At 45.2% G+C, this 22,235-nt stretch overlaps 46 non-coding genes across 46 annotated transcripts; all 46 read left to right on the plus strand.

The window, feature by feature from the left end:
• The first annotated feature begins 95 nt into the window (after positions 1 to 95).
• LOC134118555 (5S ribosomal RNA) lies at positions 96 to 214 on the plus strand. The gene has a single exon (XR_009950115.1). It is a non-coding gene; the product is annotated as a 5S ribosomal RNA (ribosomal RNA).
• Positions 215 to 610: 396 nt separating this feature from the next.
• LOC134118556 (5S ribosomal RNA) lies at positions 611 to 729 on the plus strand. Its single transcript, XR_009950116.1, has one exon. It is a non-coding gene; the product is annotated as a 5S ribosomal RNA (ribosomal RNA).
• A 339-nt stretch (positions 730 to 1,068) lies between these two features.
• LOC134118558 (5S ribosomal RNA) lies at positions 1,069 to 1,187 on the plus strand. Its single transcript, XR_009950118.1, has one exon. It is a non-coding gene; the product is annotated as a 5S ribosomal RNA (ribosomal RNA).
• A 396-nt stretch (positions 1,188 to 1,583) lies between these two features.
• On the plus strand, positions 1,584 to 1,702 carry LOC134118559 (5S ribosomal RNA). Its single transcript, XR_009950119.1, has one exon. It is a non-coding gene; the product is annotated as a 5S ribosomal RNA (ribosomal RNA).
• Positions 1,703 to 2,041: 339 nt separating this feature from the next.
• On the plus strand, positions 2,042 to 2,160 carry LOC134118560 (5S ribosomal RNA). Its single transcript, XR_009950120.1, has one exon. It is a non-coding gene; the product is annotated as a 5S ribosomal RNA (ribosomal RNA).
• Positions 2,161 to 2,499: 339 nt separating this feature from the next.
• Positions 2,500 to 2,618, plus strand: LOC134118965 (5S ribosomal RNA). The gene has a single exon (XR_009950526.1). It is a non-coding gene; the product is annotated as a 5S ribosomal RNA (ribosomal RNA).
• A 396-nt stretch (positions 2,619 to 3,014) lies between these two features.
• Positions 3,015 to 3,133, plus strand: LOC134118561 (5S ribosomal RNA). Its single transcript, XR_009950121.1, has one exon. It is a non-coding gene; the product is annotated as a 5S ribosomal RNA (ribosomal RNA).
• A 338-nt stretch (positions 3,134 to 3,471) lies between these two features.
• LOC134118562 (5S ribosomal RNA) lies at positions 3,472 to 3,590 on the plus strand. The gene has a single exon (XR_009950122.1). It is a non-coding gene; the product is annotated as a 5S ribosomal RNA (ribosomal RNA).
• A 396-nt stretch (positions 3,591 to 3,986) lies between these two features.
• LOC134118563 (5S ribosomal RNA) lies at positions 3,987 to 4,105 on the plus strand. The gene has a single exon (XR_009950123.1). It is a non-coding gene; the product is annotated as a 5S ribosomal RNA (ribosomal RNA).
• Positions 4,106 to 4,444: 339 nt separating this feature from the next.
• On the plus strand, positions 4,445 to 4,563 carry LOC134119123 (5S ribosomal RNA). Its single transcript, XR_009950685.1, has one exon. It is a non-coding gene; the product is annotated as a 5S ribosomal RNA (ribosomal RNA).
• Positions 4,564 to 4,959: 396 nt separating this feature from the next.
• On the plus strand, positions 4,960 to 5,078 carry LOC134118564 (5S ribosomal RNA). Its single transcript, XR_009950124.1, has one exon. It is a non-coding gene; the product is annotated as a 5S ribosomal RNA (ribosomal RNA).
• Positions 5,079 to 5,417: 339 nt separating this feature from the next.
• On the plus strand, positions 5,418 to 5,536 carry LOC134118565 (5S ribosomal RNA). The gene has a single exon (XR_009950125.1). It is a non-coding gene; the product is annotated as a 5S ribosomal RNA (ribosomal RNA).
• A 396-nt stretch (positions 5,537 to 5,932) lies between these two features.
• Positions 5,933 to 6,051, plus strand: LOC134118566 (5S ribosomal RNA). Its single transcript, XR_009950126.1, has one exon. It is a non-coding gene; the product is annotated as a 5S ribosomal RNA (ribosomal RNA).
• A 339-nt stretch (positions 6,052 to 6,390) lies between these two features.
• On the plus strand, positions 6,391 to 6,509 carry LOC134118567 (5S ribosomal RNA). The gene has a single exon (XR_009950127.1). It is a non-coding gene; the product is annotated as a 5S ribosomal RNA (ribosomal RNA).
• A 339-nt stretch (positions 6,510 to 6,848) lies between these two features.
• Positions 6,849 to 6,967, plus strand: LOC134118569 (5S ribosomal RNA). The gene has a single exon (XR_009950129.1). It is a non-coding gene; the product is annotated as a 5S ribosomal RNA (ribosomal RNA).
• Positions 6,968 to 7,363: 396 nt separating this feature from the next.
• LOC134119076 (5S ribosomal RNA) lies at positions 7,364 to 7,482 on the plus strand. Its single transcript, XR_009950637.1, has one exon. It is a non-coding gene; the product is annotated as a 5S ribosomal RNA (ribosomal RNA).
• Positions 7,483 to 7,821: 339 nt separating this feature from the next.
• On the plus strand, positions 7,822 to 7,940 carry LOC134118570 (5S ribosomal RNA). The gene has a single exon (XR_009950130.1). It is a non-coding gene; the product is annotated as a 5S ribosomal RNA (ribosomal RNA).
• A 396-nt stretch (positions 7,941 to 8,336) lies between these two features.
• On the plus strand, positions 8,337 to 8,455 carry LOC134118571 (5S ribosomal RNA). Its single transcript, XR_009950131.1, has one exon. It is a non-coding gene; the product is annotated as a 5S ribosomal RNA (ribosomal RNA).
• Positions 8,456 to 8,794: 339 nt separating this feature from the next.
• LOC134118572 (5S ribosomal RNA) lies at positions 8,795 to 8,913 on the plus strand. The gene has a single exon (XR_009950132.1). It is a non-coding gene; the product is annotated as a 5S ribosomal RNA (ribosomal RNA).
• Positions 8,914 to 9,309: 396 nt separating this feature from the next.
• LOC134118573 (5S ribosomal RNA) lies at positions 9,310 to 9,428 on the plus strand. The gene has a single exon (XR_009950133.1). It is a non-coding gene; the product is annotated as a 5S ribosomal RNA (ribosomal RNA).
• A 339-nt stretch (positions 9,429 to 9,767) lies between these two features.
• LOC134118575 (5S ribosomal RNA) lies at positions 9,768 to 9,886 on the plus strand. The gene has a single exon (XR_009950135.1). It is a non-coding gene; the product is annotated as a 5S ribosomal RNA (ribosomal RNA).
• A 339-nt stretch (positions 9,887 to 10,225) lies between these two features.
• Positions 10,226 to 10,344, plus strand: LOC134118576 (5S ribosomal RNA). The gene has a single exon (XR_009950136.1). It is a non-coding gene; the product is annotated as a 5S ribosomal RNA (ribosomal RNA).
• Positions 10,345 to 10,740: 396 nt separating this feature from the next.
• On the plus strand, positions 10,741 to 10,859 carry LOC134118577 (5S ribosomal RNA). Its single transcript, XR_009950137.1, has one exon. It is a non-coding gene; the product is annotated as a 5S ribosomal RNA (ribosomal RNA).
• Positions 10,860 to 11,198: 339 nt separating this feature from the next.
• LOC134118578 (5S ribosomal RNA) lies at positions 11,199 to 11,317 on the plus strand. The gene has a single exon (XR_009950138.1). It is a non-coding gene; the product is annotated as a 5S ribosomal RNA (ribosomal RNA).
• A 339-nt stretch (positions 11,318 to 11,656) lies between these two features.
• On the plus strand, positions 11,657 to 11,775 carry LOC134118579 (5S ribosomal RNA). Its single transcript, XR_009950139.1, has one exon. It is a non-coding gene; the product is annotated as a 5S ribosomal RNA (ribosomal RNA).
• Positions 11,776 to 12,171: 396 nt separating this feature from the next.
• LOC134118581 (5S ribosomal RNA) lies at positions 12,172 to 12,290 on the plus strand. The gene has a single exon (XR_009950141.1). It is a non-coding gene; the product is annotated as a 5S ribosomal RNA (ribosomal RNA).
• Positions 12,291 to 12,629: 339 nt separating this feature from the next.
• LOC134118582 (5S ribosomal RNA) lies at positions 12,630 to 12,748 on the plus strand. Its single transcript, XR_009950142.1, has one exon. It is a non-coding gene; the product is annotated as a 5S ribosomal RNA (ribosomal RNA).
• Positions 12,749 to 13,144: 396 nt separating this feature from the next.
• On the plus strand, positions 13,145 to 13,263 carry LOC134118583 (5S ribosomal RNA). Its single transcript, XR_009950143.1, has one exon. It is a non-coding gene; the product is annotated as a 5S ribosomal RNA (ribosomal RNA).
• Positions 13,264 to 13,603: 340 nt separating this feature from the next.
• Positions 13,604 to 13,722, plus strand: LOC134118686 (5S ribosomal RNA). The gene has a single exon (XR_009950247.1). It is a non-coding gene; the product is annotated as a 5S ribosomal RNA (ribosomal RNA).
• A 395-nt stretch (positions 13,723 to 14,117) lies between these two features.
• LOC134118584 (5S ribosomal RNA) lies at positions 14,118 to 14,236 on the plus strand. Its single transcript, XR_009950144.1, has one exon. It is a non-coding gene; the product is annotated as a 5S ribosomal RNA (ribosomal RNA).
• Positions 14,237 to 14,575: 339 nt separating this feature from the next.
• On the plus strand, positions 14,576 to 14,694 carry LOC134118687 (5S ribosomal RNA). The gene has a single exon (XR_009950248.1). It is a non-coding gene; the product is annotated as a 5S ribosomal RNA (ribosomal RNA).
• A 340-nt stretch (positions 14,695 to 15,034) lies between these two features.
• On the plus strand, positions 15,035 to 15,153 carry LOC134118689 (5S ribosomal RNA). The gene has a single exon (XR_009950250.1). It is a non-coding gene; the product is annotated as a 5S ribosomal RNA (ribosomal RNA).
• Positions 15,154 to 15,548: 395 nt separating this feature from the next.
• On the plus strand, positions 15,549 to 15,667 carry LOC134118585 (5S ribosomal RNA). Its single transcript, XR_009950145.1, has one exon. It is a non-coding gene; the product is annotated as a 5S ribosomal RNA (ribosomal RNA).
• A 339-nt stretch (positions 15,668 to 16,006) lies between these two features.
• Positions 16,007 to 16,125, plus strand: LOC134118690 (5S ribosomal RNA). The gene has a single exon (XR_009950251.1). It is a non-coding gene; the product is annotated as a 5S ribosomal RNA (ribosomal RNA).
• A 395-nt stretch (positions 16,126 to 16,520) lies between these two features.
• LOC134118586 (5S ribosomal RNA) lies at positions 16,521 to 16,639 on the plus strand. Its single transcript, XR_009950146.1, has one exon. It is a non-coding gene; the product is annotated as a 5S ribosomal RNA (ribosomal RNA).
• Positions 16,640 to 16,979: 340 nt separating this feature from the next.
• On the plus strand, positions 16,980 to 17,098 carry LOC134118691 (5S ribosomal RNA). Its single transcript, XR_009950252.1, has one exon. It is a non-coding gene; the product is annotated as a 5S ribosomal RNA (ribosomal RNA).
• Positions 17,099 to 17,493: 395 nt separating this feature from the next.
• On the plus strand, positions 17,494 to 17,612 carry LOC134118587 (5S ribosomal RNA). The gene has a single exon (XR_009950147.1). It is a non-coding gene; the product is annotated as a 5S ribosomal RNA (ribosomal RNA).
• Positions 17,613 to 17,951: 339 nt separating this feature from the next.
• On the plus strand, positions 17,952 to 18,070 carry LOC134118740 (5S ribosomal RNA). The gene has a single exon (XR_009950301.1). It is a non-coding gene; the product is annotated as a 5S ribosomal RNA (ribosomal RNA).
• Positions 18,071 to 18,465: 395 nt separating this feature from the next.
• Positions 18,466 to 18,584, plus strand: LOC134118588 (5S ribosomal RNA). The gene has a single exon (XR_009950148.1). It is a non-coding gene; the product is annotated as a 5S ribosomal RNA (ribosomal RNA).
• A 395-nt stretch (positions 18,585 to 18,979) lies between these two features.
• On the plus strand, positions 18,980 to 19,098 carry LOC134118589 (5S ribosomal RNA). Its single transcript, XR_009950149.1, has one exon. It is a non-coding gene; the product is annotated as a 5S ribosomal RNA (ribosomal RNA).
• A 339-nt stretch (positions 19,099 to 19,437) lies between these two features.
• Positions 19,438 to 19,556, plus strand: LOC134118742 (5S ribosomal RNA). The gene has a single exon (XR_009950303.1). It is a non-coding gene; the product is annotated as a 5S ribosomal RNA (ribosomal RNA).
• Positions 19,557 to 19,951: 395 nt separating this feature from the next.
• Positions 19,952 to 20,070, plus strand: LOC134118590 (5S ribosomal RNA). The gene has a single exon (XR_009950150.1). It is a non-coding gene; the product is annotated as a 5S ribosomal RNA (ribosomal RNA).
• Positions 20,071 to 20,409: 339 nt separating this feature from the next.
• On the plus strand, positions 20,410 to 20,528 carry LOC134118592 (5S ribosomal RNA). Its single transcript, XR_009950152.1, has one exon. It is a non-coding gene; the product is annotated as a 5S ribosomal RNA (ribosomal RNA).
• Positions 20,529 to 20,868: 340 nt separating this feature from the next.
• LOC134118692 (5S ribosomal RNA) lies at positions 20,869 to 20,987 on the plus strand. Its single transcript, XR_009950253.1, has one exon. It is a non-coding gene; the product is annotated as a 5S ribosomal RNA (ribosomal RNA).
• A 339-nt stretch (positions 20,988 to 21,326) lies between these two features.
• On the plus strand, positions 21,327 to 21,445 carry LOC134118593 (5S ribosomal RNA). Its single transcript, XR_009950153.1, has one exon. It is a non-coding gene; the product is annotated as a 5S ribosomal RNA (ribosomal RNA).
• Positions 21,446 to 21,785: 340 nt separating this feature from the next.
• Positions 21,786 to 21,904, plus strand: LOC134118693 (5S ribosomal RNA). Its single transcript, XR_009950254.1, has one exon. It is a non-coding gene; the product is annotated as a 5S ribosomal RNA (ribosomal RNA).
• Positions 21,905 to 22,235: the final 331 nt, after the last annotated feature.

Here is a 22,235-nt window from a genome sequence, read left to right on the forward strand (position 1 = left end):
CTTGCCAATCCTAAGAACTGCTTCAATTTTAGAAAAAGAAACTCTTCTGATTATCTTTGACACGTTTTAAAGGATTAGGAAAAAGGTAAAAAGCAGCTTACGGCCATACCTCTCTGGTTCCGCCCGATCTCGTCTGATCTCGGAAGCTAAGCAGAGCAGGGCCTGGTTAGTACCTGGATGGAAGACCGCCTGGGAATCCCAGGTGCCGTAAGCTTTTTCACTTCTCTCTGGAAGCCGCCGAGCGCCGCAGATTGTACACCTACAAATTACAAAAAGTATATCACATTGTCGAAGAGATGCATGTTTAGTGTTGTTTTAACGTTGGATATATAAGGAACTTAGACAATATCATCAAAAATGATTCCGTTTCATGGTTGCTAAATTAGTGTTGATCAACATTTAACAATTGGCATACTTTTGTTTGTAATTTAGCCGTTCAAATACAGGTGCTAACCCAACATGTTAGAATTGCCAGTGAAGAAAAGTAAAGTTACCTTCAGGTTTTAGGAACCTCTCTTGCCAATCCTAAGAACTGCTTCAATTTTAGAAAAACAAACTCTTCTGATTATCTTTGACACGTTTTAAAGGATTAGGAAAAAGATAAAAAGCAGCTTACGGCCATACCTCTCTGGTTCCGCCCGATCTCGTCTGATCTCGGAAGCTAAGCAGAGCAGGGCCTGGTTAGTACCTGGATGGAAGACCGCCTGGGAATCCCAGGTGCCGTAAGCTTTTTCACTTCTCTCTCCGAAAGCCGCCCAGCGCCGCAGATTGTACACCTACACAATTGTAAAAAGCATTTCACATTGTAGAAGAGATGCAATAGGAAGAAGATGAAAGGTGGCTTACGTCCGTACCATCGTCAGGCCATTTGAGGTGGCGGGGACTGCAATGGCCATCCACCGATTGGCTGGGACTCCTGGGCGGGTCTTCTCTAGTCCATCCAATTTTCGGCATAGGATGTCACAGCCTTCTTTGCATACCCTTATTTAACCCACACAAAGATGCCAACGGCAGGCGTGACATAATTTTTTGACGCATTATAAAGGATTAGGAAAAAGATAAAGAGCAGCTTACGGCCATACCTCTCTGGTTCCGCCCGATCTCGTCTGATCTCGGAAGCTAAGCAGAGCAGGGCCTGGTTAGTACCTGGATGGAAGACCGCCTGGGAATCCCAGGTGCCGTAAGCTTTTTCACTTCTCTCTGGAAGCCGCCGAGCGCCGCAGATTGTACACCTACAAATTACAAAAAGTATATCACATTGTCGAAGAGATGCATGTTTAGTGTTGTTTTAACGTTGGATATATAAGGAACTTAGACAATATAATCAAAAATGATTCCGTTTCATGGTTGCTAAATTAGTGTTGATCAACATTTAACAATTGGCATACTTTTGTTTGTAATTTAGCCGTTGAAATACAGGTGCTAACCCAACATGTTAGAATTGCCAGTGAAGAAAAGTAAAGTTACCTTCAGGTTTTAGGAACCTCTCTTGCCAATCCTAAGAACTGCTTCAATTTTAGAAAAAGAAACTCTTCTGATTATCTTTGACACGTTTTAAAGGATTAGGAAAAAGGTAAAAAGCAGCTTACGGCCATACCTCTCTGGTTCCGCCCGATCTCGTCTGATCTCGGAAGCTAAGCAGAGCAGGGCCTGGTTAGTACCTGGATGGAAGACCGCCTGGGAATCCCAGGTGCCGTAAGCTTTTTCACTTCTCTCTCCGAAAGCCGCCCAGCGCCGCAGATTGTACACCTACACAATTGTAAAAAGCATTTCACATTGTAGAAGAGATGCAATAGGAAGAAGATGAAAGGTGGCTTACGTCCATACCATCGTCAGGCCATTTGAGGTGGCGGGGACTGCAATGGCCATCCACCGATTGGCTGGGACTCCTGGGCGGGTCTTCTCTAGTCCATCCAATTTTCGGCTTAGGATGTCACAGCCTTCTTTGCATACCCTTATTTAACCCACACAAAGATGCCAACGGCAGGCGTGACATAATTTTTTGACGCATTATAAAGGATTAGGAAAAAGATAAAGAGCAGCTTACGGCCATACCTCTCTGGTTCCGCCCGATCTCGTCTGATCTCGGAAGCTAAGCAGAGCAGGGCCTGGTTAGTACCTGGATGGAAGACCGCCTGGGAATCCCAGGTGCCGTAAGCTTTTTCACTTCTCTCTCCGAAAGCCGCCCAGCGCCGCAGATTGTACACCTACACAATTGTAAAAAGCATTTCACATTGTAGAAGAGATGCAATAGGAAGAAGATGAAAGGTGGCTTACGTCCATACCATCGTCAGGCCATTTGAGGTGGCGGGGACTGCAATGGCCATCCACCGATTGGCTGGGACTCCTGGGCGGGTCTTCTCTAGTCCATCCAATTTTCGGCATAGGATGTCACAGCCTTCTTTGCATACCCTTATTTAACCCACACAAAGATGCCAACGGCAGGCGTGACATAATTTTTTGACGCATTATAAAGGATTAGGAAAAAGATAAAGAGCAGCTTACGGCCATACCTCTCTGGTTCCGCCCGATCTCGTCTGATCTCGGAAGCTAAGCAGAACAGGGCCTGGTTAGTACCTGGATGGAAGACCGCCTGGGAATCCCAGGTGCCGTAAGCTTTTTCACTTCTCTCTGGAAGCCGCCGAGCGCCGCAGATTGTACACCTACAAATTACAAAAAGTATATCACATTGTCGAAGAGATGCATGTTTAGTGTTGTTTTAACGTTGGATATATAAGGAACTTAGACAATATAATCAAAAATGATTCCGTTTCACGGTTGCTAAATTAGTGTTGATCAACATTTAACAATTGGCATACTTTTGTTTGTAATTTAGCCGTTGAAATACAGGTGCTAACCCAACATGTTAGAATTGCCAGTGAAGAAAAGTAAAGTTACCTTCAGGTTTTAGGAACCTCTCTTGCCAATCCTAAGAACTGCTTCAATTTTAGAAAAAGAAACTCTTCTGATTATCTTTGACACGTTTTAAAGGATTAGGAAAAAGGTAAAAAGCAGCTTACGGCCATACCTCTCTGGTTCCGCCCGATCTCGTCTGATCTCGGAAGCTAAGCAGAGCAGGGCCTGGTTAGTACCTGGATGGAAGACCGCCTGGGAATCCCAGGTGCCGTAAGCTTTTTCACTTCTCTCTCCGAAAGCCGCCCAGCGCCGCAGATTGTACACCTACACAATTGTAAAAAGCATTTCACATTGTAGAAGAGATGCAATAGGAAGAAGATGAAAGGTGGCTTACGTCCATACCATCGTCAGGCCATTTGAGGTGGCGGGGACTGCAATGGCCATCCACCGATTGGCTGGGACTCCTGGGCGGGTCTTCTCTAGTCCATCCAATTTTCGGCATAGGATGTCACAGCCTTCTTTGCATACCCTTATTTAACCCACACAAAGATGCCAACGGCAGGCGTGACATAATTTTTGACGCATTATAAAGGATTAGGAAAAAGATAAAAAGCAGCTTACGGCCATACCTCTCTGGTTCCGCCCGATCTCGTCTGATCTCGGAAGCTAAGCAGAGCAGGGCCTGGTTAGTACCTGGATGGAAGACCGCCTGGGAATCCCAGGTGCCGTAAGCTTTTTCACTTCTCTCTGGAAGCCGCCGAGCGCCGCAGATTGTACACCTACAAATTACAAAAAGTATATCACATTGTCGAAGAGATGCATGTTTAGTGTTGTTTTAACGTTGGATATATAAGGAACTTAGACAATATCATCAAAAATGATTCCGTTTCATGGTTGCTAAATTAGTGTTGATCAACATTTAACAATTGGCATACTTTTGTTTGTAATTTAGCCGTTCAAATACAGGTGCTAACCCAACATGTTAGAATTGCCAGTGAAGAAAAGTAAAGTTACCTTCAGGTTTTAGGAACCTCTCTTGCCAATCCTAAGAACTGCTTCAATTTTAGAAAAACAAACTCTTCTGATTATCTTTGACACGTTTTAAAGGATTAGGAAAAAGGTAAAAAGCAGCTTACGGCCATACCTCTCTGGTTCCGCCCGATCTCGTCTGATCTCGGAAGCTAAGCAGAGCAGGGCCTGGTTAGTACCTGGATGGAAGACCGCCTGGGAATCCCAGGTGCCGTAAGCTTTTTCACTTCTCTCTCCGAAAGCCGCCCAGCGCCGCAGATTGTACACCTACACAATTGTAAAAAGCATTTCACATTGTAGAAGAGATGCAATAGGAAGAAGATGAAAGGTGGCTTACGTCCATACCATCGTCAGGCCATTTGAGGTGGCGGGGACTGCAATGGCCATCCACCGATTGGCTGGGACTCCTGGGCGGGTCTTCTCTAGTCCATCCAATTTTCGGCATAGGATGTCACAGCCTTCTTTGCATACCCTTATTTAACCCACACAAAGATGCCAACGGCAGGCGTGACATAATTTTTTGACGCATTATAAAGGATTAGGAAAAAGATAAAGAGCAGCTTACGGCCATACCTCTCTGGTTCTGCCCGATCTCGTCTGATCTCGGAAGCTAAGCAGAACAGGGCCTGGTTAGTACCTGGATGGAAGACCGCCTGGGAATCCCAGGTGCCGTAAGCTTTTTCACTTCTCTCTGGAAGCCGCCGAGCGCCGCAGATTGTACACCTACAAATTACAAAAAGTATATCACATTGTCGAAGAGATGCATGTTTAGTGTTGTTTTAACGTTGGATATATAAGGAACTTAGACAATATAATCAAAAATGATTCCGTTTCATGGTTGCTAAATTAGTGTTGATCAACATTTAACAATTGGCATACTTTTGTTTGTAATTTAGCCGTTGAAATACAGGTGCTAACCCAACATGTTAGAATTGCCAGTGAAGAAAAGTAAAGTTACCTTCAGGTTTTAGGAACCTCTCTTGCCAATCCTAAGAACTGCTTCAATTTTAGAAAAAGAAACTCTTCTGATTATCTTTGACACGTTTTAAAGGATTAGGAAAAAGGTAAAAAGCAGCTTACGGCCATACCTCTCTGGTTCCGCCCGATCTCGTCTGATCTCGGAAGCTAAGCAGAGCAGGGCCTGGTTAGTACCTGGATGGAAGACCGCCTGGGAATCCCAGGTGCCGTAAGCTTTTTCACTTCTCTCTCCGAAAGCCGCCCAGCGCCGCAGATTGTACACCTACACAATTGTAAAAAGCATTTCACATTGTAGAAGAGATGCAATAGGAAGAAGATGAAAGGTGGCTTACGTCCGTACCATCGTCAGGCCATTTGAGGTGGCGGGGACTGCAATGGCCATCCACCGATTGGCTGGGACTCCTGGGCGGGTCTTCTCTAGTCCATCCAATTTTCGGCATAGGATGTCACAGCCTTCTTTGCATACCCTTATTTAACCCACACAAAGATGCCAACGGCAGGCGTGACATAATTTTTTGACGCATTATAAAGGATTAGGAAAAAGATAAAGAGCAGCTTACGGCCATACCTCTCTGGTTCCGCCCGATCTCGTCTGATCTCGGAAGCTAAGCAGAGCAGGGCCTGGTTAGTACCTGGATGGAAGACCGCCTGGGAATCCCAGGTGCCGTAAGCTTTTTCACTTCTCTCTGGAAGCCGCCGAGCGCCGCAGATTGTACACCTACAAATTACAAAAAGTATATCACATTGTCGAAGAGATGCATGTTTAGTGTTGTTTTAACGTTGGATATATAAGGAACTTAGACAATATAATCAAAAATGATTCCGTTTCATGGTTGCTAAATTAGTGTTGATCAACATTTAACAATTGGCATACTTTTGTTTGTAATTTAGCCGTTGAAATACAGGTGCTAACCCAACATGTTAGAATTGCCAGTGAAGAAAAGTAAAGTTACCTTCAGGTTTTAGGAACCTCTCTTGCCAATCCTAAGAACTGCTTCAATTTTAGAAAAAGAAACTCTTCTGATTATCTTTGACACGTTTTAAAGGATTAGGAAAAAGGTAAAAAGCAGCTTACGGCCATACCTCTCTGGTTCCGCCCGATCTCGTCTGATCTCGGAAGCTAAGCAGAGCAGGGCCTGGTTAGTACCTGGATGGAAGACCGCCTGGGAATCCCAGGTGCCGTAAGCTTTTTCACTTCTCTCTCCGAAAGCCGCCCAGCGCCGCAGATTGTACACCTACACAATTGTAAAAAGCATTTCACATTGTAGAAGAGATGCAATAGGAAGAAGATGAAAGGTGGCTTACGTCCATACCATCGTCAGGCCATTTGAGGTGGCGGGGACTGCAATGGCCATCCACCGATTGGCTGGGACTCCTGGGCGGGTCTTCTCTAGTCCATCCAATTTTCGGCTTAGGATGTCACAGCCTTCTTTGCATACCCTTATTTAACCCACACAAAGATGCCAACGGCAGGCGTGACATAATTTTTTGACGCATTATAAAGGATTAGGAAAAAGATAAAGAGCAGCTTACGGCCATACCTCTCTGGTTCCGCCCGATCTCGTCTGATCTCGGAAGCTAAGCAGAGCAGGGCCTGGTTAGTACCTGGATGGAAGACCGCCTGGGAATCCCAGGTGCCGTAAGCTTTTTCACTTCTCTCTCCGAAAGCCGCCCAGCGCCGCAGATTGTACACCTACACAATTGTAAAAAGCATTTCACATTGTAGAAGAGATGCAATAGGAAGAAGATGAAAGGTGGCTTACGTCCATACCATCGTCAGGCCATTTGAGGTGGCGGGGACTGCAATGGCCATCCACCGATTGGCTGGGACTCCTGGGCGGGTCTTCTCTAGTCCATCCAATTTTCGGCATAGGATGTCACAGCCTTCTTTGCATACCCTTATTTAACCCACACAAAGATGCCAACGGCAGGCGTGACATAATTTTTTGACGCATTATAAAGGATTAGGAAAAAGATAAAAAGCAGCTTACGGCCATACCTCTCTGGTTCCGCCCGATCTCGTCTGATCTCGGAAGCTAAGCAGAGCAGGGCCTGGTTAGTACCTGGATGGAAGACCGCCTGGGAATCCCAGGTGCCGTAAGCTTTTTCACTTCTCTCTGGAAGCCGCCGAGCGCCGCAGATTGTACACCTACAAATTACAAAAAGTATATCACATTGTCGAAGAGATGCATGTTTAGTGTTGTTTTAACGTTGGATATATAAGGAACTTAGACAATATCATCAAAAATGATTCCGTTTCATGGTTGCTAAATTAGTGTTGATCAACATTTAACAATTGGCATACTTTTGTTTGTAATTTAGCCGTTCAAATACAGGTGCTAACCCAACATGTTAGAATTGCCAGTGAAGAAAAGTAAAGTTACCTTCAGGTTTTAGGAACCTCTCTTGCCAATCCTAAGAACTGCTTCAATTTTAGAAAAAGAAACTCTTCTGATTATCTTTGACACGTTTTAAAGGATTAGGAAAAAGGTAAAAAGCAGCTTACCGCCATACCTCTCTGGTTCCGCCCGATCTCGTCTGATCTCGGAAGCTAAGCAGAGCAGGGCCTGGTTAGTACCTGGATGGAAGACCGCCTGGGAATCCCAGGTGCCGTAAGCTTTTTCACTTCTCTCTCCGAAAGCCGCCCAGCGCCGCAGATTGTACACCTACACAATTGTAAAAAGCATTTCACATTGTAGAAGAGATGCAATAGGAAGAAGATGAAAGGTGGCTTACGTCCATACCATCGTCAGGCCATTTGAGGTGGCGGGGACTGCAATGGCCATCCACCGATTGGCTGGGACTCCTGGGCGGGTCTTCTCTAGTCCATCCAATTTTCGGCATAGGATGTCACAGCCTTCTTTGCATACCCTTATTTAACCCACACAAAGATGCCAACGGCAGGCGTGACATAATTTTTTGACGCATTATAAAGGATTAGGAAAAAGATAAAAAGCAGCTTACGGCCATACCTCTCTGGTTCCGCCCGATCTCGTCTGATCTCGGAAGCTAAGCAGAGCAGGGCCTGGTTAGTACCTGGATGGAAGACCGCCTGGGAATCCCAGGTGCCGTAAGCTTTTTCACTTCTCTCTGGAAGCCGCCGAGCGCCGCAGATTGTACACCTACAAATTACAAAAAGTATATCACATTGTCGAAGAGATGCATGTTTAGTGTTGTTTTAACGTTGGATATATAAGGAACTTAGACAATATCATCAAAAATGATTCCGTTTCATGGTTGCTAAATTAGTGTTGATCAACATTTAACAATTGGCATACTTTTGTTTGTAATTTAGCCGTTCAAATACAGGTGCTAACCCAACATGTTAGAATTGCCAGTGAAGAAAAGTAAAGTTACCTTCAGGTTTTAGGAACCTCTCTTGCCAATCCTAAGAACTGCTTCAATTTTAGAAAAACAAACTCTTCTGATTATCTTTGACACGTTTTAAAGGATTAGGAAAAAGATAAAAAGCAGCTTACGGCCATACCTCTCTGGTTCCGCCCGATCTCGTCTGATCTCGGAAGCTAAGCAGAGCAGGGCCTGGTTAGTACCTGGATGGAAGACCGCCTGGGAATCCCAGGTGCCGTAAGCTTTTTCACTTCTCTCTCCGAAAGCCGCCCAGCGCCGCAGATTGTACACCTACACAATTGTAAAAAGCATTTCACATTGTAGAAGAGATGCAATAGGAAGAAGATGAAAGGTGGCTTACGTCCGTACCATCGTCAGGCCATTTGAGGTGGCGGGGACTGCAATGGCCATCCACCGATTGGCTGGGACTCCTGGGCGGGTCTTCTCTAGTCCATCCAATTTTCGGCATAGGATGTCACAGCCTTCTTTGCATACCCTTATTTAACCCACACAAAGATGCCAACGGCAGGCGTGACATAATTTTTTGACGCATTATAAAGGATTAGGAAAAAGATAAAGAGCAGCTTACGGCCATACCTCTCTGGTTCCGCCCGATCTCGTCTGATCTCGGAAGCTAAGCAGAGCAGGGCCTGGTTAGTACCTGGATGGAAGACCGCCTGGGAATCCCAGGTGCCGTAAGCTTTTTCACTTCTCTCTGGAAGCCGCCGAGCGCCGCAGATTGTACACCTACAAATTACAAAAAGTATATCACATTGTCGAAGAGATGCATGTTTAGTGTTGTTTTAACGTTGGATATATAAGGAACTTAGACAATATAATCAAAAATGATTCCGTTTCATGGTTGCTAAATTAGTGTTGATCAACATTTAACAATTGGCATACTTTTGTTTGTAATTTAGCCGTTGAAATACAGGTGCTAACCCAACATGTTAGAATTGCCAGTGAAGAAAAGTAAAGTTACCTTCAGGTTTTAGGAACCTCTCTTGCCAATCCTAAGAACTGCTTCAATTTTAGAAAAAGAAACTCTTCTGATTATCTTTGACACGTTTTAAAGGATTAGGAAAAAGGTAAAAAGCAGCTTACGGCCATACCTCTCTGGTTCCGCCCGATCTCGTCTGATCTCGGAAGCTAAGCAGAGCAGGGCCTGGTTAGTACCTGGATGGAAGACCGCCTGGGAATCCCAGGTGCCGTAAGCTTTTTCACTTCTCTCTCCGAAAGCCGCCCAGCGCCGCAGATTGTACACCTACACAATTGTAAAAAGCATTTCACATTGTAGAAGAGATGCAATAGGAAGAAGATGAAAGGTGGCTTACGTCCATACCATCGTCAGGCCATTTGAGGTGGCGGGGACTGCAATGGCCATCCACCGATTGGCTGGGACTCCTGGGCGGGTCTTCTCTAGTCCATCCAATTTTCGGCTTAGGATGTCACAGCCTTCTTTGCATACCCTTATTTAACCCACACAAAGATGCCAACGGCAGGCGTGACATAATTTTTTGACGCATTATAAAGGATTAGGAAAAAGATAAAGAGCAGCTTACGGCCATACCTCTCTGGTTCCGCCCGATCTCGTCTGATCTCGGAAGCTAAGCAGAGCAGGGCCTGGTTAGTACCTGGATGGAAGACCGCCTGGGAATCCCAGGTGCCGTAAGCTTTTTCACTTCTCTCTCCGAAAGCCGCCCAGCGCCGCAGATTGTACACCTACACAATTGTAAAAAGCATTTCACATTGTAGAAGAGATGCAATAGGAAGAAGATGAAAGGTGGCTTACGTCCATACCATCGTCAGGCCATTTGAGGTGGCGGGGACTGCAATGGCCATCCACCGATTGGCTGGGACTCCTGGGCGGGTCTTCTCTAGTCCATCCAATTTTCGGCATAGGATGTCACAGCCTTCTTTGCATACCCTTATTTAACCCACACAAAGATGCCAACGGCAGGCGTGACATAATTTTTTGACGCATTATAAAGGATTAGGAAAAAGATAAAGAGCAGCTTACGGCCATACCTCTCTGGTTCCGCCCGATCTCGTCTGATCTCGGAAGCTAAGCAGAGCAGGGCCTGGTTAGTACCTGGATGGAAGACCGCCTGGGAATCCCAGGTGCCGTAAGCTTTTTCACTTCTCTCTGGAAGCCGCCGAGCGCCGCAGATTGTACACCTACAAATTACAAAAAGTATATCACATTGTCGAAGAGATGCATGTTTAGTGTTGTTTTAACGTTGGATATATAAGGAACTTAGACAATATAATCAAAAATGATTCCGTTTCATGGTTGCTAAATTAGTGTTGATCCACATTTAACAATTGGCATACTTTTGTTTGTAATTTAGCCGTTGAAATACAGGTGCTAACCCAACATGTTAGAATTGCCAGTGAAGAAAAGTAAAGTTACCTTCAGGTTTTAGGAACCTCTCTTGCCAATCCTAAGAACTGCTTCAATTTTAGAAAAAGAAACTCTTCTGATTATCTTTGACACGTTTTAAAGGATTAGGAAAAAGGTAAAAAGCAGCTTACGGCCATACCTCTCTGGTTCCGCCCGATCTCGTCTGATCTCGGAAGCTAAGCAGAGCAGGGCCTGGTTAGTACCTGGATGGAAGACCGCCTGGGAATCCCAGGTGCCGTAAGCTTTTTCACTTCTCTCTCCGAAAGCCGCCCAGCGCCGCAGATTGTACACCTACACAATTGTAAAAAGCATTTCACATTGTAGAAGAGATGCAATAGGAAGAAGATGAAAGGTGGCTTACGTCCATACCATCGTCAGGCCATTTGAGGTGGCGGGGACTGCAATGGCCATCCACCGATTGGCTGGGACTCCTGGGCGGGTCTTCTCTAGTCCATCCAATTTTCGGCTTAGGATGTCACAGCCTTCTTTGCATACCCTTATTTAACCCACACAAAGATGCCAACGGCAGGCGTGACATAATTTTTTGACGCATTATAAAGGATTAGGAAAAAGAAAAAGAGCAGCTTACGGCCATACCTCTCTGGTTCCGCCCGATCTCGTCTGATCTCGGAAGCTAAGCAGAGCAGGGCCTGGTTAGTACCTGGATGGAAGACCGCCTGGGAATCCCAGGTGCCGTAAGCTTTTTCACTTCTCTCTCCGAAAGCCGCCCAGCGCCGCAGATTGTACACCTACACAATTGTAAAAAGCATTTCACATTGTAGAAGAGATGCAATAGGAAGAAGATGAAAGGTGGCTTACGTCCATACCATCGTCAGGCCATTTGAGGTGGCGGGGACTGCAATGGCCATCCACCGATTGGCTGGGACTCCTGGGCGGGTCTTCTCTAGTCCATCCAATTTTCGGCATAGGATGTCACAGCCTTCTTTGCATACCCTTATTTAACCCACACAAAGATGCCAACGGCAGGCGTGACATAATTTTTTGACGCATTATAAAGGATTAGGAAAAAGATAAAGAGCAGCTTACGGCCATACCTCTCTGGTTCCGCCCGATCTCGTCTGATCTCGGAAGCTAAGCAGAGCAGGGCCTGGTTAGTACCTGGATGGAAGACCGCCTGGGAATCCCAGGTGCCGTAAGCTTTTTCACTTCTCTCTGGAAGCCGCCGAGCGCCGCAGATTGTACACCTACAAATTACAAAAAGTATATCACATTGTCGAAGAGATGCATGTTTAGTGTTGTTTTAACGTTGGATATATAAGGAACTTAGACAGTATCATCAAAATTGATTCCGTTTTATGGTTGCTAAATTAGTGTTGATCAACATTTAACAATTGGCATACTTTTGTTTGTAATTTAGCCGTTCAAATACAGGTGCTAACCCAACATGTTAGAATTGCCAGTGAAGAAAAGTAAAGTTACCTTCAGGTTTTAGGAACCTCTCTTGCCAATCCTAAGAACTGCTTCAATTTTAGAAAAACAAACTCTTCTGATTATCTTTGACACGTTTTAAAGGATTAGGAAAAAGATAAAAAGCAGCTTACGGCCATACCTCTCTGGTTCCGCCCGATCTCGTCTGATCTCGGAAGCTAAGCAGAGCAGGGCCTGGTTAGTACCTGGATGGAAGACCGCCTGGGAATCCCAGGTGCCGTAAGCTTTTTCACTTCTCTCTCCGAAAGCCGCCCAGCGCCGCAGATTGTACACCTACACAATTGTAAAAAGCATTTCACATTGTAGAAGAGATGCAATAGGAAGAAGATGAAAGGTGGCTTACGTCCGTACCATCGTCAGGCCATTTGAGGTGGCGGGGACTGCAATGGCCATCCACCGATTGGCTGGGACTCCTGGGCGGGTCTTCTCTAGTCCATCCAATTTTCGGCATAGGATGTCACAGCCTTCTTTGCATACCCTTATTTAACCCACACAAAGATGCCAACGGCAGGCGTGACATAATTTTTTGACGCATTATAAAGGATTAGGAAAAAGATAAAGAGCAGCTTACGGCCATACCTCTCTGGTTCCGCCCGATCTCGTCTGATCTCGGAAGCTAAGCAGAGCAGGGCCTGGTTAGTACCTGGATGGAAGACCGCCTGGGAATCCCAGGTGCCGTAAGCTTTTTCACTTCTCTCTGGAAGCCGCCGAGCGCCGCAGATTGTACACCTACAAATTACAAAAAGTATATCACATTGTCGAAGAGATGCATGTTTAGTGTTGTTTTAACGTTGGATATATAAGGAACTTAGACAATATCATCAAAAATGATTCCGTTTCATGGTTGCTAAATTAGTGTTGATCAACATTTAACAATTGGCATACTTTTGTTTGTAATTTAGCCGTTCAAATACAGGTGCTAACCCAACATGTTAGAATTGCCAGTGAAGAAAAGTAAAGTTACCTTCAGGTTTTAGGAACCTCTCTTGCCAATCCTAAGAACTGCTTCAATTTTAGAAAAACAAACTCTTCTGATTATCTTTGACACGTTTTAAAGGATTAGGAAAAAGATAAAAAGCAGCTTACGGCCATACCTCTCTGGTTCCGCCCGATCTCGTCTGATCTCGGAAGCTAAGCAGAGCAGGGCCTGGTTAGTACCTGGATGGAAGACCGCCTGGGAATCCCAGGTGCCGTAAGCTTTTTCACTTCTCTCTCTGAAAGCCGCCCAGCTCCGTAGATTGTACACCTACACAATTGTAAAAAAAAATGTCACATTGTAGAAGAGATGCAATAGGAAGAAGATGAAAGGTGGCTTACGTCCATACCATCGTCAGGCCATTTGAGGTGGCGGGGACTGCAATGGCCATTCACCGATTGGCTGGGACCCCTGGGCGGGTCTTCTCTAGTCCATCCAATTTTCGGCATGGGATGTCACAGCCTTCTTTGCATACCCTTATTTAACCCACACAAAGATGCCAACGGCAGGCGTGTCATAATTCATTGACGCATTATAAAGGATTAGGAAAAAGATAAAAAGCAGCTTACGGCCATACCTCTCTGGTTCCGCCCGATCTCGTCTGATCTCGGAAGCTAAGCAGTGCAGGGCCTGGTTAGTACCTGGATGGAAGACCGCCTGGGAATCCCAGGTGCCGTAAGCTTTTTCACTTCTCTCTCCGAAAGCCGCCCAGCGCCGCAGATTGTACACCTACAAATTACAAAAAGAATATCACATTGTTGAAGAGATGCATGTTTAGTGTTGTTTTAACGTTGGATATGAAAGGAAATTAGACAATATTATCCAAAATGATTCCGTTTCATGATTGCTAAATTAGTGTTGATCAACATTTACGATTGGCATACTATTGTTTGTAATTTAGCCGTTGAAATACAGGTGCTAACCCAACATGTTAGAATTGCCAGTGAAGAAAAGTAAAGTTACCTTCAGGCTTTAGGAACCTCTCTTGCCAATGCTAAGAACTGCTTCAATTTTAGAAAAAGAAACTTCTGATTATCTTTGACACGTTTTAAAGGATTAGGAAAAAGATGAAAAGCAGCTTACGGCCATACCTCTCTGGTTCCGCCCGATCTCGTCTGATCTCGGAAGCTAAGCAGAGCAGGGCCTGGTTAGTACCTGGATGGAAGACCGCCTGGGAATCCCAGGTGCCGTAAGCTTTTTCACTTCTCTCTCTGAAAGCCGCCCAGCGCCGTAGATTGTACACCTACACAATTGTAAAAAAAATGTCACATTGTAGAAGAGATGCAATAGGAAGAAGATCAAAGGTGGCTTACGTCCATACCATCGTCAGGCCATTTGAGGTGGCGGGGACTGCAATGGCCATTCACCGATTGGCTGGGACCCCTGGGCGGGTCTTCTCTAGTCCATCCAATTTTCGGCATGGGATGTCACAGCCTTCTTTGCATACCCTTATTTAACCCACACAAAGATGCCAACGGCAGGCGTGTCATAATTCATTGACGCATTATAAAGGATTAGGAAAAAGATAAAAAGCAGCTTACGGCCATACCTCTCTGGTTCCGCCCGATCTCGTCTGATCTCGGAAGCTAAGCAGTGCAGGGCCTGGTTAGTACCTGGATGGAAGACCGCCTGGGAATCCCAGGTGCCGTAAGCTTTTTCACTTCTCTCTCTGAAAGCCGCCCAGCTCCGTAGATTGTACACCTACACAATTGTAAAAAAAAATGTCACATTGTAGAAGAGATGCAATAGGAAGAAGATGAAAGGTGGCTTACGTCCATACCATCGTCAGGCCATTTGAGGTGGCGGGGACTGCAATGGCCATTCACCGATTGGCTGGGACCCCTGGGCGGGTCTTCTCTAGTCCATCCAATTTTCGGCATGGGATGTCACAGCCTTCTTTGCATACCCTTATTTAACCCACACAAAGATGCCAACGGCAGGCGTGTCATAATTCATTGACGCATTATAAAGGATTAGGAAAAAGATAAAAAGCAGCTTACGGCCATACCTCTCTGGTTCCGCCCGATCTCGTCTGATCTCGGAAGCTAAGCAGTGCAGGGCCTGGTTAGTACCTGGATGGAAGACCGCCTGGGAATCCCAGGTGCCGTAAGCTTTTTCACTTCTCTCTCCGAAAGCCGCCCAGCGCCGCAGATTGTACACCTACAAATTACAAAAAGAATATCACATTGTTGAAGAGATGCATGTTTAGTGTTGTTTTAACGTTGGATATGAAAGGAAATTAGACAATATTATCCAAAATGATTCCGTTTCATGATTGCTAAATTAGTGTTGATCAACATTTACGATTGGCATACTATTGTTTGTAATTTAGCCGTTGAAATACAGGTGCTAACCCAACATGTTAGAATTGCCAGTGAAGAAAAGTAAAGTTACCTTCAGGCTTTAGGAACCTCTCTTGCCAATGCTAAGAACTGCTTCAATTTTAGAAAAAGAAACTTCTGATTATCTTTGACACGTTTTAAAGGATTAGGAAAAAGATGAAAAGCAGCTTACGGCCATACCTCTCTGGTTCCGCCCGATCTCGTCTGATCTCGGAAGCTAAGCAGAGCAGGGCCTGGTTAGTACCTGGATGGAAGACCGCCTGGGAATCCCAGGTGCCGTAAGCTTTTTCACTTCTCTCTCTGAAAGCCGCCCAGCGCCGTAGATTGTACACCTACACAATTGTAAAAAAAATGTCACATTGTAGAAGAGATGCAATAGGAAGAAGATCAAAGGTGGCTTACGTCCATACCATCGTCAGGCCATTTGAGGTGGCGGGGACTGCAATGGCCATTCACCGATTGGCTGGGACCCCTGGGCGGGTCTTCTCTAGTCCATCCAATTTTCGGCATGGGATGTCACAGCCTTCTTTGCATACCCTTATTTAACCCACACAAAGATGCCAACGGCAGGCGTGTCATAATTCATTGACGCATTATAAAGGATTAGGAAAAAGATAAAAAGCAGCTTACGGCCATACCTCTCTGGTTCCGCCCGATCTCGTCTGATCTCGGAAGCTAAGCAGTGCAGGGCCTGGTTAGTACCTGGATGGAAGACCGCCTGGGAATCCCAGGTGCCGTAAGCTTTTTCACTTCTCTCTCCGAAAGCCGCCGAGCGCCGCAGATTGTACACCTACAAATTACAAAAAGAATATCACATTGTTGAAGAGATGCATGTTTAGTGTTGTTTTAACGTTGGATATGAAAGGAAATTAGACAATATTATCCAAAATGATTCCGTTTCATGATTGCTAAATTAGTGTTGATCAACATTTACGATTGGCATACTATTGTTTGTAATTTAGCCGTTGAAATACAGGTGCTAACCCAACATGTTAGAATTGCCAGTGAAGAAAAGTAAAGTTACCTTCAGGCTTTAGGAACCTCTCTTGCCAATGCTAAGAACTGCTTCAATTTTAGAAAAAGAAACTTCTGATTATCTTTGACACGTTTTAAAGGATTAGGAAAAAGATGAAAAGCAGCTTACGGCCATACCTCTCTGGTTCCGCCCGATCTCGTCTGATCTCGGAAGCTAAGCAGAGCAGGGCCTGGTTAGTACCTGGATGGAAGACCGCCTGGGAATCCCAGGTGCCGTAAGCTTTTTCACTTCTCTCTCTGAAAGCCGCCCAGCTCCGTAGATTGTACACCTACACAATTGTAAAAAAAAATGTCACATTGTAGAAGAGATGCAATAGGAAGAAGATGAAAGGTGGCTTACGTCCATACCATCGTCAGGCCATTTGAGGTGGCGGGGACTGCAATGGCCATTCACCGATTGGCTGGGACCCCTGGGCGGGTCTTCTCTAGTCCATCCAATTTTCGGCATGGGATGTCACAGCCTTCTTTGCATACCCTTATTTAACCCACACAAAGATGCCAACGGCAGGCGTGTCATAATTCATTGACGCATTATAAAGGATTAGGAAAAAGATAAAAAGCAGCTTACGGCCATACCTCTCTGGTTCCGCCCGATCTCGTCTGATCTCGGAAGCTAAGCAGTGCAGGGCCTGGTTAGTACCTGGATGGAAGACCGCCTGGGAATCCCAGGTGCCGTAAGCTTTTTCACTTCTCTCTCCGAAAGCCGCCCAGCGCCGCAGATTGTACACCTACAAATTACAAAAAGAATATCACATTGTTGAAGAGATGCATGTTTAGTGTTGTTTTAACGTTGGATATGAAAGGAAATTAGACAATATTATCCAAAATGATTCCGTTTCATGATTGCTAAATTAGTGTTGATCAACATTTACGATTGGCATACTATTGTTTGTAATTTAGCCGTTGAAATACAGGTGCTAACCCAACATGTTAGAATTGCCAGTGAAGAAAAGTAAAGTTACCTTCAGGCTTTAGGAACCTCTCTTGCCAATGCTAAGAACTGCTTCAATTTTAGAAAAAGAAACTTCTGATTATCTTTGACACGTTTTAAAGGATTAGGAAAAAGATGAAAAGCAGCTTACGGCCATACCTCTCTGGTTCCGCCCGATCTCGTCTGATCTCGGAAGCTAAGCAGAGCAGGGCCTGGTTAGTACCTGGATGGAAGACCGCCTGGGAATCCCAGGTGCCGTAAGCTTTTTCACTTCTCTCTCTGAAAGCCGCCCAGCGCCGTAAATTGTACACCTGCACAATTGTAAAAAAAAATTCACATTGTAGAAGAGATGCAATAGGAAGAAGATGAAAGGTGGCTTACGTCCATACTATCGTCAGGCCATTTGAGGTGGCGGGGACTGCAATGGCCATTCACCGATTGGCTGGGACCCCTGGGCGGGTCTTCTCTAGTCCATCCAATTTTCGGCATGGGATGTCACAGCCTTCTTTGCATACCCTTATTTAACCCACACAAAGATGCCAACGGCAGGCGTGTCATAATTCATTGACGCATTATAAAGGATTAGGAAAAAGATAAAAAGCAGCTTACGGCCATACCTCTCTGGTTCCGCCCGATCTCGTCTGATCTCGGAAGCTAAGCAGAGCAGGGCCTGGTTAGTACCTGGATGGAAGACCGCCTGGGAATCCTAGGTGCCGTAAGCTTTTTCACTTCTCTCTCCGAAAGCCGCCGAGCGCCGCAGATTGTACACCTACAAATTACAAAAAGAATATCACATTGTTGAAGAGATGCATGTTTAGTGTTGTTTTAACGTTGGATATGAAAGGAAATTAGACAATATTATCCAAAATGATTCCGTTTCATGATTGCTAAATTAGTGTTGATCAACATTTACGATTGGCATACTATTGTTTGTAATTTAGCCGTTGAAATACAGGTGCTAACCCAACATGTTAGAATTGCCAGTGAAGAAAAGTAAAGTTACCTTCAGGCTTTAGGAACCTCTCTTGCCAATGCTAAGAACTGCTTCAATTTTAGAAAAAGAAACTTCTGATTATCTTTGACACGTTTTAAAGGATTAGGAAAAAGATGAAAAGCAGCTTACGGCCATACCTCTCTGGTTCCGCCCGATCTCGTCTGATCTCGGAAGCTAAGCAGAGCAGGGCCTGGTTAGTACCTGGATGGAAGACCGCCTGGGAATCCCAGGTGCCGTAAGCTTTTTCACTTCTCTCTCTGAAAGCCGCCCAGCGCCGCAGATTGTACACCTACAAATTACAAAAAGAATATCACATTGTTGAAGAGATGCATGTTTAGTGTTGTTTTAACGTTGGATATGAAAGGAAATTAGACAATATTATCCAAAATGATTCCGTTTCATGATTGCTAAATTAGTGTTGATCAACATTTACGATTGGCATACTATTGTTTGTAATTTAGCCGTTGAAATACAGGTGCTAACCCAACATGTTAGAATTGCCAGTGAAGAAAAGTAAAGTTACCTTCAGGCTTTAGGAACCTCTCTTGCCAATGCTAAGAACTGCTTCAATTTTAGAAAAAGAAACTTCTGATTATCTTTGACACGTTTTAAAGGATTAGGAAAAAGATGAAAAGCAGCTTACGGCCATACCTCTCTGGTTCCGCCCGATCTCGTCTGATCTCGGAAGCTAAGCAGAGCAGGGCCTGGTTAGTACCTGGATGGAAGACCGCCTGGGAATCCCAGGTGCCGTAAGCTTTTTCACTTCTCTCTCTGAAAGCCGCCCAGCGCCGTAAATTGTACACCTGCACAATTGTAAAAAAAAATTCACATTGTAGAAGAGATGCAATAGGAAGAAGATGAAAGGTGGCTTACGTCCATACTATCGTCAGGCCATTTGAGGTGGCGGGGACTGCAATGGCCATTCACCGATTGGCTGGGACCCCTGGGCGGGTCTTCTCTAGTCCATCCAATTTTCGGCATGGGATGTCACAGCCTTCTTTGCATACCCTTATTTAACCCACACAAAGATGCCAACGGCAGGCGTGTCATAATTCATTGACGCATTATAAAGGATTAGGAAAAAGATAAAAAGCAGCTTACGGCCATACCTCTCTGGTTCCGCCCGATCTCGTCTGATCTCGGAAGCTAAGCAGAGCAGGGCCTGGTTAGTACCTGGATGGAAGACCGCCTGGGAATCCTAGGTGCCGTAAGCTTTTTCACTTCTCTCTCCGAAAGCCGCCGAGCGCCGCAGATTGTACACCTACAAATTACAAAAAGAATATCACATTGTTGAAGAGATGCATGTTTAGTGTTGTTTTAACGTTGGATATGAAAGGAAATTAGACAATATTATCCAAAATGATTCCGTTTCATGATTGCTAAATTAGTGTTGATCAACATTTACGATTGGCATACTATTGTTTGTAATTTAGCCGTTGAAATACAGGTGCTAACCCAACATGTTAGAATTGCCAGTGAAGAAAAGTAAAGTTACCTTCAGGCTTTAGGAACCTCTCTTGCCAATGCTAAGAACTGCTTCAATTTTAGAAAAAGAAACTTCTGATTATCTTTGACACGTTTTAAAGGATTAGGAAAAAGATGAAAAGCAGCTTACGGCCATACCTCTCTGGTTCCGCCCGATCTCGTCTGATCTCGGAAGCTAAGCAGAGCAGGGCCTGGTTAGTACCTGGATGGAAGACCGCCTGGGAATCCCAGGTGCCGTAAGCTTTTTCACTTCTCTCTCTGAAAGCCGCCCAGCGCCGTAAATTGTACACCTGCACAATTGTAAAAAAAAATTCACATTGTAGAAGAGATGCAATAGGAAGAAGATGAAAGGTGGCTTACGTCCATACTATCGTCAGGCCATTTGAGGTGGCGGGGACTGCAATGGCCATTCACCGATTGGCTGGGACCCCTGGGCGGGTCTTCTCTAGTCCATCCAATTTTCGGCATGGGATGTCACAGCCTTCTTTGCATACCCTTATTTAACCCACACAAAGATGCCAACGGCAGGCGTGTCATAATTCATTGACGCATTATAAAGGATTAGGAAAAAGATAAAAAGCAGCTTACGGCCATACCTCTCTGGTTCCGCCCGATCTCGTCTGATCTCGGAAGCTAAGCAGAGCAGGGCCTGGTTAGTACCTGGATGGAAGACCGCCTGGGAATCCCAGGTGCCGTAAGCTTTTTCACTTCTCTCTCTGAAAGCCGCCCAGCTCCGTAGATTGTACACCTACACAATTGTAAAAAAAAATGTCACATTGTAGAAGAGATGCAATAGGAAGAAGATGAAAGGTGGCTTACGTCCATACCATCGTCAGGCCATTTGAGGTGGCGGGGACTGCAATGGCCATTCACCGATTGGCTGGGACCCCTGGGCGGGTCTTCTCTAGTCCATCCAATTTTCGGCATGGGATGTCACAGCCTTCTTTGCATACCCTTATTTAACCCACACAAAGATGCCAACGGCAGGCGTGTCATAATTCATTGACGCATTATAAAGGATTAGGAAAAAGATAAAAAGCAGCTTACGGCCATACCTCTCTGGTTCCGCCCGATCTCGTCTGATCTCGGAAGCTAAGCAGTGCAGGGCCTGGTTAGTACCTGGATGGAAGACCGCCTGGGAATCCCAGGTGCCGTAAGCTTTTTCACTTCTCTCTCCGAAAGCCGCCCAGCGCCGCAGATTGTACACCTACACAATTGTAAAAAAAATGTCACATTGTAGAAGAGATGCAATAGGAAGAAGATCAAAGGTGGCTTACGTCCATACCATCGTCAGGCCATTTGAGGTGGCGGGGACTGCAATGGCCATTCACCGATTGGCTGGGACCCCTGGGCGGGTCTTCTCTAGTCCATCCAATTTTCGGCATGGGATGTCACAGCCTTCTTTGCATACCCTTATTTAACCCACACAAAGATGCCAACGGCAGGCGTGTCATAATTCATTGACGCATTATAAAGGATTAGGAAAAAGATAAAAAGCAGCTTACGGCCATACCTCTCTGGTTCCGCCCGATCTCGTCTGATCTCGGAAGCTAAGCAGAGCAGGGCCTGGTTAGTACCTGGATGGAAGACCGCCTGGGAATCCCAGGTGCCGTAAGCTTTTTCACTTCTCTCTCTGAAAGCCGCCCAGCTCCGTAGATTGTACACCTACACAATTGTAAAAAAAAATGTCACATTGTAGAAGAGATGCAATAGGAAGAAGATGAAAGGTGGCTTACGTCCATACCATCGTCAGGCCATTTGAGGTGGCGGGGACTGCAATGGCCATTCACCGATTGGCTGGGACCCCTGGGCGGGTCTTCTCTAGTCCATCCAATTTTCGGCATGGGATGTCACAGCCTTCTTTGCATACCCTTATTTAACCCACACAAAGATGCCAACGGCAGGCGTGTCATAATTCATTGACGCATTATAAAGGATTAGGAAAAAGATAAAAAGCAGCTTACGGCCATACCTCTCTGGTTCCGCCCGATCTCGTCTGATCTCGGAAGCTAAGCAGTGCAGGGCCTGGTTAGTACCTGGATGGAAGACCGCCTGGGAATCCCAGGTGCCGTAAGCTTTTTCACTTCTCTCTCCGAAAGCCGCCCAGCGCCGCAGATTGTACACCTACAAATTACAAAAAGAATATCACATTGTTGAAGAGATGCATGTTTAGTGTTGTTTTAACGTTGGATATGAAAGGAAATTAGACAATATTATCCAAAATGATTCCGTTTCATGATTGCTAAATTAGTGTTGATCAACATTTACGATTGGCATACTATTGTTTGTAATTTAGCCGTTGAAATACAGGTGCTAACCCAACATGTTAGAATTGCCAGTGAAGAAAAGTAAAGTTACCTTCAGGCTTTAGGAACCTCTCTTGCCAATGCTAAGAACTGCTTCAATTT

Source organism: Pungitius pungitius, unplaced genomic scaffold (genome assembly GCF_949316345.1).
Source record: "Pungitius pungitius unplaced genomic scaffold, fPunPun2.1 scaffold_24, whole genome shotgun sequence".
In the NCBI taxonomy this organism is placed as follows: domain Eukaryota; kingdom Metazoa; phylum Chordata; class Actinopteri; order Perciformes; family Gasterosteidae; genus Pungitius; species Pungitius pungitius.